Source organism: Abramis brama (genome assembly GCF_963993115.1).
Source record: "Abramis brama genome assembly, chromosome: 3".
Classification (NCBI taxonomy): Eukaryota; Metazoa; Chordata; class Actinopteri; order Cypriniformes; family Leuciscidae; genus Abramis; species Abramis brama.
Window position 1 is genome coordinate 47,349,103 of NC_139965.1, and position 9,992 is coordinate 47,359,094.

Genomic DNA, 9,992 nt, shown 5'->3' on the forward strand with positions numbered 1-9,992 from the left:
ACCTTGGTGAGGATAAACCGAATCAGGTTAAGTTAAGACGTTATCCTCTTCGCCTTTGCGGCAACCAGCAACGGTCATTTGTTGCGTCATGGTTTACGTCACGGGAGTGGTTGGAATACTCCGTGGAAGCAGATGCTGCATTTTGTTTTTCGTGCAGAAAACACTTAATTTCATCATCAGACTCTGCTTTCACTGTAAGGGGCTTCAGTGATTGGAAGCACGCAGTAGAGGCGGGAAAAGGCCTAAACAAACATGCAGCGTCAAAAGAACATATGACAAGTATGGCGCTCTGGAAAGAGAAAGAAAAACGGACTGAAAGTGGACTGGAGATTTCCACTCTAGTTAACAGTAACCAGTTAGCTAGGAATCGCTACTATCTCTCCTCTATAGTGGACATGGTTGAATTTCTTGTAGTGAATCATTTGCCGCTCAGGGGAAGCACAGATGCATTTGATAGTCTAACAGAGGGTGGGAGTGGACTTTTCCTTTCATTATTTGAATATACCCTCCGCAAAGACCCAGAGCTTAGGAGTGTTGTACAGACAATTCCACGCAATGCAACGTACACTTCTCACGACATTCAAAATGACGTTATTGCAAACATGAGCAGTCTGGTGACTGAAGAAATAGTTCGAGAAGTTGCAGACTCATGGTACACAATCAAAGTAGACGGGACACGTGACCCAACCGGAGTGGAAAATATTTCCATTATCGTTCGCTTTGTCAAGGACAATTATCAAGTCACAGAGCGACTTCTTTCCATGACAACAGCTGAAAAGGGGGATGCCCAAACCCTGACCAACAAAGTAATTGCAGAGCTTGAAAAGACTGGGCTCAGTACTTCTAAAATATTGAGCCAGGTGTATGATGGGGCCTCCGTTATGTCTGGGAAAAACGGAGGAGTACAGAAAATCTTGCAGGAAAAATTAGGAAGAGTGATTCCGTACGTGCATTGCTTCAATCATCAGCTCCACCTTGTGGTCGTTCATGTAATATCCACTGAGCCTGCGGATAATAATTTGCTTTATAAATTCATTAAAAAGCCAACCGTCGCTGTCTTGTACGGCGGGCAGCAGCTTAAGAGACTACTTGAACAGCGGTGGACAGGGCATTTTCAAACAGTCAAAACAATTCTGAATTCTTTTCAAGACATTACTGAGTTGTTGGCACAGATCAATGGCAATCGCAGATACGAGACAGAGGTGCGCATGGAAGCAGTTGGCCTGATTAAGGAAGTATCAGAGACGAGCTTTAAATTCATTGCCCATATGGTCTATAAGATTCTCCAGCTGCTTGATGCTCCAAACAAACTGATGCAGTCAGAGGACATGGACCTGCTAAGTGCAGTCAAATTAGTTACATGCACTTCAGAATGCCTTGCGAAATTGCGCTGTGAATCTGACTTCTTAGAGCTGTGGGAGAAGGCCGACGACAATGAAATGCCAAAACCTTCCAAACGAAAACGCACCATTAACAAAGGCCTTCAAGAATATCTGCTGGAGGAGAGCATTGGCCAGGCTCAAGGTGATTTGGGAAATGAAGAAGAGCTTCGACGATTGTACTACAGTGCTTGCAGAAATCTCTGAGTGTTTCGGAGAAAGAAACAGCAAGTTAGTTGAAGCACTTTCAGCTTTTGATCCACAGAATGACAGCACTTTCTTGGATGCGCAACTCGTTCAACACATGCTGAACTTAACTAATTCGGAAGTGGTTCATTCAGAATGTGCTGTGGCCCGACAATTCCTGCGTAAAGAACTGTCTGGATCGATTTCAAGTGGCGAGAAGATGACAGTTAAACAAATACTCCAGCGACATCATGCCACCCTTGAAGCTATGCCTAGTGTACTCGCTGCAATGAAATGTGCACTGACATTTGGAGCTTCTACAGCTATGTGCGAAAACTCGTTTTCTACTCTAAAAAATGTGTTCACGGACAATCGAAGGAGCATGCTACATCAGCGAAAGGCACATTTAGTGCAACTGGCATTTGAAAGGGACTTGACTAGAAAATTTCGGCATGAGTGGAAAGACTCCATACTGAGAAGGTTCAATGACAGTAAGCACCGCAGACTCCAGCTCTTCTAGACTAGCAGGTTGGTGTAATTTTATTTATTTTGACAGTTTGTTTATAACGCCGTCTTGTATTAATCGTGATTTAATGTGAAAATGTGTGTGTATAGTATAGTGGGTATATATAATATAACCAGTCCTACTCAACCGGCTCCGAGTCCGAGCGGGATTCGAAGCGAGGTTTGTACGCACAGGTAGTAGTTTGCACGCACGCAGTTTGCAGCTAGTGCTGATGTGCGTCTTGGTCCAGTGCAAAATCAAAATACTGTTATTTTTTTCTTTTGCGCAATAATGACGTAATGATAGGAATCATTTTGTTGTATAGGCAAAATTACATGATACCGATGTAATTTCTAAACGGCCACTGAAACTCATGTGCAGGAGGAATTCAGCCCCCCCCGTGCAGGAGGAATAGCCCACCCAGTTAAAATGTTCTGGCGCCGGGGCTGAATACACTGTCCGTTGTAATGAGATTGTATGGCAAAATCCTACTGATCTAGAATGTATAGGTTTAAACATGATTTTATCACCTCAGATGTCCTTTACACTTATAGTTATTTATCAGCCACCTGCTTTAAATTGTTTTTATGATGAATTTAAAAAGGTATTTTAAGAAAGAAGTTATTGTTATGGGTGATTTTAATTTAAATTAGGAAGAATATCTTTGAGGAAGAAGCTTAAGCAAATCACTTATGGTTTTTCTTTGGTCCAACTCATCAATGGTTCAACACAAATAACAAATAGCACTAGTACTCAGATTGACCTAATATTTAGTAATAGACTGGAGAGAATCAACTAAGTAAGTAGACTTTATTAATCCCACACCGGGGAAAATCACTTATTACAGCAGCTCAAAAAAAATAAAATAAAAAAATAAAAAAATAAATATAATAACTGCTACATAGTGTTGTTACTGCAATTAAAGAGTCTAACTGGAAGGACCTGTGGTAGCGCTCCTTGCACTGAGGGTACAGCAGTTTGTTGCAGAAGGAACTGGTCAGGGACCCCACAGTCTCATGCAGGGGTGATAGATGATATCTATGATGGACGTCAGCTTAGCTAACATACTCCTCTCCCCACCCTCCTCGATGGTGTCTAGAGGACATTCCAGGATATAGCTGGCCCTTTTCACCAGTTTATTAAGTTTCTTTCTCTCCCTCTCAGTGCTTCTAGCTCCCCAACAGACTACCACATAAAAGGAAGCAGAAGCCACCACAGTGTCATAGAAAGACTTCAGCAATGACCTGCACACACCAAAGGACCTCAGTCTCCTCAAAAAAGTGAAAGTGACATTGGCCCTTCTTGTACAAAACCTCTGTATTGTAAGACCAGTCCAGTTTATTGTTGAGGGGAACACCCAGGAATGTATGTTGTCACCATCTCAATGTCCAAACACTAGATTTCCACCGGAGTAATCTGGGGTGCCTTCCTGCGAAAGTCTATAACCATCTCCTTTGTCTGGCTGGCATTGCTGCAAAGGTGGTTTAACGCACACCAGTTTACAAAGTTAGCAATGACCTCCCGGAATTCCTGATCATTCTCTTCCGATACACGTGCAATGATGGCAGTATCATCAGAGAACTTCTGCAGGTGACAGCTGCTTGTATTGTATATGAAGTCCGATGTGTAGAGGGTGTAAAGAAAAGGAGTGTCATCCACCCCCCAATGCCTGATTGATAAGCGAATTGCAGGGGATCCAGTTCTGAGCTCACCAGGGGTCGCAGGTGGTTCAAAATAATCCTCTCCATGGGAACGTCTTCCAAAAGGAACGTAACTTGCTCCAGAGGGAGACTTAGGTTGAAGATGTGCAGAACTACCTCACTAAGTTGATCTGCGCAGGCTTTAAGGAAAGTCTGGAGCTGATGCCATCTGGGCCCATGGCCTTTCTTGTCTTCATCTTCCTTAACTCCTTCTTCACCTGGTCGACTGTTAGAGAGAGATTAGAGGGGGGTATTGTGGATGACCCCCGCTGAGGGAGATGGGGGGAGGGGTGTGGATCCTGCAGAGGTTGAATCGTTACAAATTGTGAGGTCAGGTTGGAGTGTGGAGGGCAGAATCAAATCTGCTGAAAAACAGGTTTAATTTGTTTGCCCTATCCTCGCCACCAGAAACTAGGCCCCTCCCACTGTCTTTGTTATGGCCAGAGATTGTCTTCAGTCCTCTCCAGACCTCCCTTATGTTGTTATGTTGAAGGCGCTCCTCAACCTTTTTCCTATAGCTGATCTTTCCTTTCCTTATCTCCCTTCTGAGTTGCTTTTGCACCCTTATCAGCTCTTCTCTACCCCCCGATCTGACAAGTCTCTTCTTTTCGTTCAACAGGGCTTTGAGCTCAGAAGTCACCCAGGGTTTGTTGTTGGAGAAACACCGAACCTTCTTCGTAGACACAGTGTTCTCCACACAGAAGTTTAGATAGTCCGTGATACAGTGAGTCAGACTGTCAATATCCTCCCCATGTGGCCTACAAAGTACATCCCAATCCGTGGTCTCAAAAACAGTCTCTCAGCACATCACTGGTCTCCTCTGACCATTTTCTCACATACCTTGTGGTTGGAGGTTGTTTATTTACCACAGGAATGTAGACAGGCCGTATAGGTTGTGATCTGAGCAACCAAGCAGAAGAAGGGGTGAAGAACAGTATGCATCCTTTGTGTTTGCATACAGAAGATACAATGTTTTATTGTCTCTGGTGCAAGATTTAACATACTGAGTAAAAGTGGGGAAAGTGGTTGACAGAAGCATGGCTGAAATCCCTGGAGATGAGAAAGAGGGACTGAAGGTGCAATGTCTGCAGCTGTGATACAACAGTGGCTCTGTAGCATCGGCCAATGGATGGATGTAAACAATTATCATGTGAGAATTCCCTCAGAGGTTATATGGCCGCACGCTGATAGCTAGCAGCTCATTGTCCTTAGTACATTGCATTGCATTGCTCTTACCCAGGATTACACCATCTGTCATAAATAAAGACCACAATTCCCCCACCCTTCCTCTTACCACTCTCCTTAGCTCTCCTGTCCTCTCTCAGAGGTTGGAAGCCATCCAACATTACTAGCGAGTTCGTAGTTAGTTCATTCAGCCAAGTCTCTGTTAAGAACATCATGCTACATTCGCGATACTCCCGTTGCAGTCTGATTAGAGCTGTTAGTTCCTCTATCTTACTGGGGAAAGATCTCACATTCCCCATAAAACAGACGGAAGGCATGATTTGTACAGTCTCCGGCGATCTCTGGTCTGTCTGCTGGGAGTATCCTGATGTCGACTGGGTTTCCCGATGAAGTATTGAGTATTCCGAAAATGAGGAAAAGACATACTGCTAATCTCCACAGTTGTCCATCCATGCTCCCATACACAACGATGAAAAAACAAACAAACACTAAAAACAAACAAAAGAGGGGAGAGCTGTAGTAACAGGCTGCCACTCATGCGGCGCCATCTTGTGGACCACTATATATATGAAGATTTCAGATGCAAAAGCCTCTAAGTGCCATCTGAAAATTTCTTCTAGAATGGTCATTTTTATCAAGCTTGTATATTTAAGTTAAGTAATTTCACTTAAATGACAATTAATAGGTCATTTTCATTGCTATTTAAGTGAAATTACTGAACTTAAATATATGAGCTTGATAAAAATGATCATTCTAGAAGAAAATTTCAGATGGCAATTAGAGGCTTTTGCATCTGAACTCTTCATATATATATATAATTCTTCATATAAATACGTTCGGTCTCATCGGATTTTATCTTGATCGATATGCGGCTTATGCGATAAACGCTGATGGAAACGTTATTTGCCGAATATCGTCGGGCATTTACGTGCATCTGCATCATCATAGCAATGTGTTGATAGCGTCGTTGTTTTCTTATTATAGCTTGATATGTCGCTATCAGCTGGCACATAAGCACTATTACAACTTGTGCAATATTGATCATTTGTTGGTAGATGGCGCGATCCATTTTGTCTAGCAAAACTTTGTTCGCAAATGTTTGCTTGAATGTTGTGCGATTCAGTGCGAAAATGAATGGAAACACCTTAACATGTCTCAGATCAATTCGATATACCAATTTGATCGCAAAACAGCATGTGACGTCATTACACACAGGTTTTTATTCAGTTTAAAGCCGTTGGATGGAAACACACTTTCACCAGCTTTATTACCGAACTTCAGATAATTCGATTGACAAGTGGATGGAAACTTAGCTGTGCAGTGTTGCTGCACGCACTTACATTAGGAAATATGTTTTTTTTTTTTACATGAACACATCTACTAGTTAAGCTTTCCCCAAACTATATTGCGAAACTGAGATGAGTAAAAATCTATTGAAATATGCTGAAATTAAATTTCTTTGTATAAGCAACATATTAAACTGCAAATTAACATTTATATTCCATGTATTAATATATCATAAAAATGATAGGTTACAGACGAAATATGAATGTTTAGACAAGATTTCATTGACTAGTTTTGGATATATTATAAAGTTTTTACTGTAAAATAGACTACTGCCACATCAAATAAGCTTTTGTTCGCCAATTTCTGCTCAAATGTTAGATATATAGTATGGTATGGGAGGAAAAATACCCAAACTTTCTGAAAATACAGTATGAGAATTAACTGCACAATTAATATAAATTATTACCTTGGATATTATACAATTTGCATACAAAATTGGAGGGAAAATATATATATATATATATATTTTAAAGATGTTTCCATCTCTAATCTTGAACCAATTCTATTTGAACAGGATTTGTTTCCAGGTATGACTACTCAAACTGTGCTTTTGACTTTCATTTAAATTTGGATTATGTTGTTAATATTCTAAATAAACTACAAGCAATATATATATATATATATATATATATATATATATATATATATACAGTGGGGAGAACAAGTATTTGATACACTGCTGATTTTGCAGGTTTTCCTACTTACAAAGCATGTAGAGATCTGTAATTTTTTATCATAGGTACACTTCAACTGTGAGAGACGGAATCTAAAACAAAAATCCAGAAAATCACATTGTATGATTTCCAAATAATTAATTTGCATTTTATTGCATGACATAAGTATTTGATCACCTACCAACCAGTAAGAATTCCGGCTCTCACAGACCTGTTAGTTTTTTTTAAGAAGCCCTCATGTTCTCCACTCATTACCTGTATTAACTGCACCTGTTTGAACGTGTTATCTGTATAAAAGACACCTGTCCACACACTCAATCAAACAGACTCCAACCTCTCCACAATGGCCAAGACCAGATAACTGTGTAAGGGCATCAGGGATAAAATTGTAGTCCTGCACAAGGCTGGGATGGGCTACAGGACAATAGGCAAGCAGCTTGGTGAGAAGGCAACAACTGTTGGCGCAATTATTAGAAAATGGAAGAAGTTCAAGATGACGGTCAATCTCCCTCGGTCTGGGGCACCATGCAAGATCTCACCTCGTGGGGCATAAATGATCATGAGGAAGGTGAGGGATCAGCCCAGAACTACACGGCAGGACCTGGTCAATGACCTGAAGAGACCACAGTCTCAAAGAAAACCATTAGTAACACACTACGCCGTCATGGATTAAAATCCTGCAGCGCACGCAAGGTCCCCCTGCTCAAGCCAGCGCATGTCCAGGCCCGTCTGAAGTTTGCCAATGATCATCTGGATGATCCAGAGGAGGAATGGGAGAAGGTCATGTGGTCTGATGAGACAAAAATAGAGCTTTTTGGTCTAAACTCCACTCGCCGTGTTTTGAGGAAGAAGAAGGATGAGTACAACCCCAAGAACACCATCCCAACCGTGAAGCATGGAGGTGGAAACATCATTCTTTGGGGATGCTTTTCTGCAAAGGGGACAGGACGACTGCACCGTATTGAGGGGAGCATGGATGGGGCCATGTATCGCGAGATCTTGGCCAACAACCTCCTTCCCTCAGTAAGAGCATTGAAGAATGGTCGTGGCTGGGTCTTCCAGCATGACAACGACCCGAAACACACAGCCAGGGCAACTAAGGAGTGGCTCCGTAAGAAGCATCTCAAGGTCCTGGAGTGGCCTAGCCAGTCTCCAGACCTGAACCCAATAGAAAATCTTTGGAGGGAGCTGAATGTCCGTATTGCCCAGAGACAGCCCCGAAACCTGAAGGATCTGGAGAAGGTCTGTATGGAGGAGTGAGCCAAAATCCCTGCTGCAGTGTGTGCAAACCTGGTCAAGAACTACAGGAAACGTATTACATTACATTTTACATTTATTCATTTAGCAGATGCTTTTATCCAAAGCGACTTACAAATGAGAACAATAGAAGCAGTTCAACTAACAGTAGGACAACAAAATGCAAGTGCTATGACCCTTCTCAGTTTAATCTAACGCAGAACCTTTTTTTTTTTTTTTTTTTTTACAGAGAACGTATGATCTCTGTAATTGCAAACAAAGGTTTCTGTACCAAATATTACGTTTGATATAAATATAAAAATATAAATATAATATAAATATTAAATATTAAACTGCTTTTCTGATGTATCAAATACTTATGTCATGCAATACAATGCAAATTAATTACTTAAAAATCATACAATGTGATTTTCTGGATTTTTGTTTTAGATTCCATCACTCACAGTTGAAGAGTACCTATGATACAAATTACAGACTTCTACATACTTCGTAAGTGGGAAAACCTGCAAAATCGGCAGTGTATCAAATACTTGTTCTCCCCACTGTATATATTTTGTCCTCACATTCTTTAGTTCACTTTCATTTTGCTGGTCATTGTCTTCTCAGGTGTGAATCACAGTATTATTCATGATCATTCATGCCCCCACGCATATTGCCTTTCTAAACAAAAAGTGTCTTACAAAATTTAAATCAATGTATTGTTTTATGTGAATGAGTAGGCATTGATGATCTGAACATCATTTTGAAGGAAAAACTCTAGGTGACAACATCTATTAGTCAAAAGTCATGTGGACACATATTTAGTATGTGTTTTGTGGCCTTATTTCAGAAACTTAATTTTTTTGTTTTTTCAATAACCATGCATAACCATTATTCTCTCAAATATACAAACATGTACATACATGTTGCTCACATATTATGGTAGCCCTGTTTGTGCTGAATAGAGTGTAATGACACTTTTGCCATTAATATGTTTATAAGCAACTGAAAAAAGCACAAATGTAAGGGCATGTCAAAACATCTCAAGGACCCCAAAAACACATTGGACCCCTAAGGGTTAACTGAATGTATTGATTTGTTTGTGTTGAATTAAAAAAGAATTACGGAATTTCCTTTTAGAACAAGGGAAAAAAAAGAGATTGGATAGGGAAAGTAGTGTGGATGTGGGCTTAGTTCATCCAAAAATGAAAATTCTTTCATTAATTACTCACCCTTGTGTCATTCCAAACCCGTAAGACTTTCGCAGAGGTACATAGAAGTACATGGAAATATAGAAATATTTATTCTAAGTAAAAGTAAAAGTAATACTCTTAATACTGTAGTTACATTAGTAAGAGTAAAAAAGTATCCAATGAAATATATCATATTTCATATATCATATATACCCTATATAACAACAATAAAATAACATGTTAATATTTAGATAGATATTGAAATTAAATTCTTAGTATGTAAGGGAAACAGGTCAATTATTATTTTTATTTTTTTGCTTCTGTTTTATCTTGGGGTGCCCATCCTGAGGTAACTAGAGAGTTTGTCAGCTCCAGTTTTGATCCAGCCTATTATGAAGACTACAGATGCCCAACACCTGTGAAGAAACGGTGCAAACTCCAGCCAAGACTTCAGATGTCGCAAACTCTGAATTAACATGCACCAATACAATTTTTTTTCTAAATGTCATAATCATTTGTTAACAAACAAGTATTCATTACTTCAATGAGCTCATTGTATCTGCATTAAATTATTACATCGTTTAAGC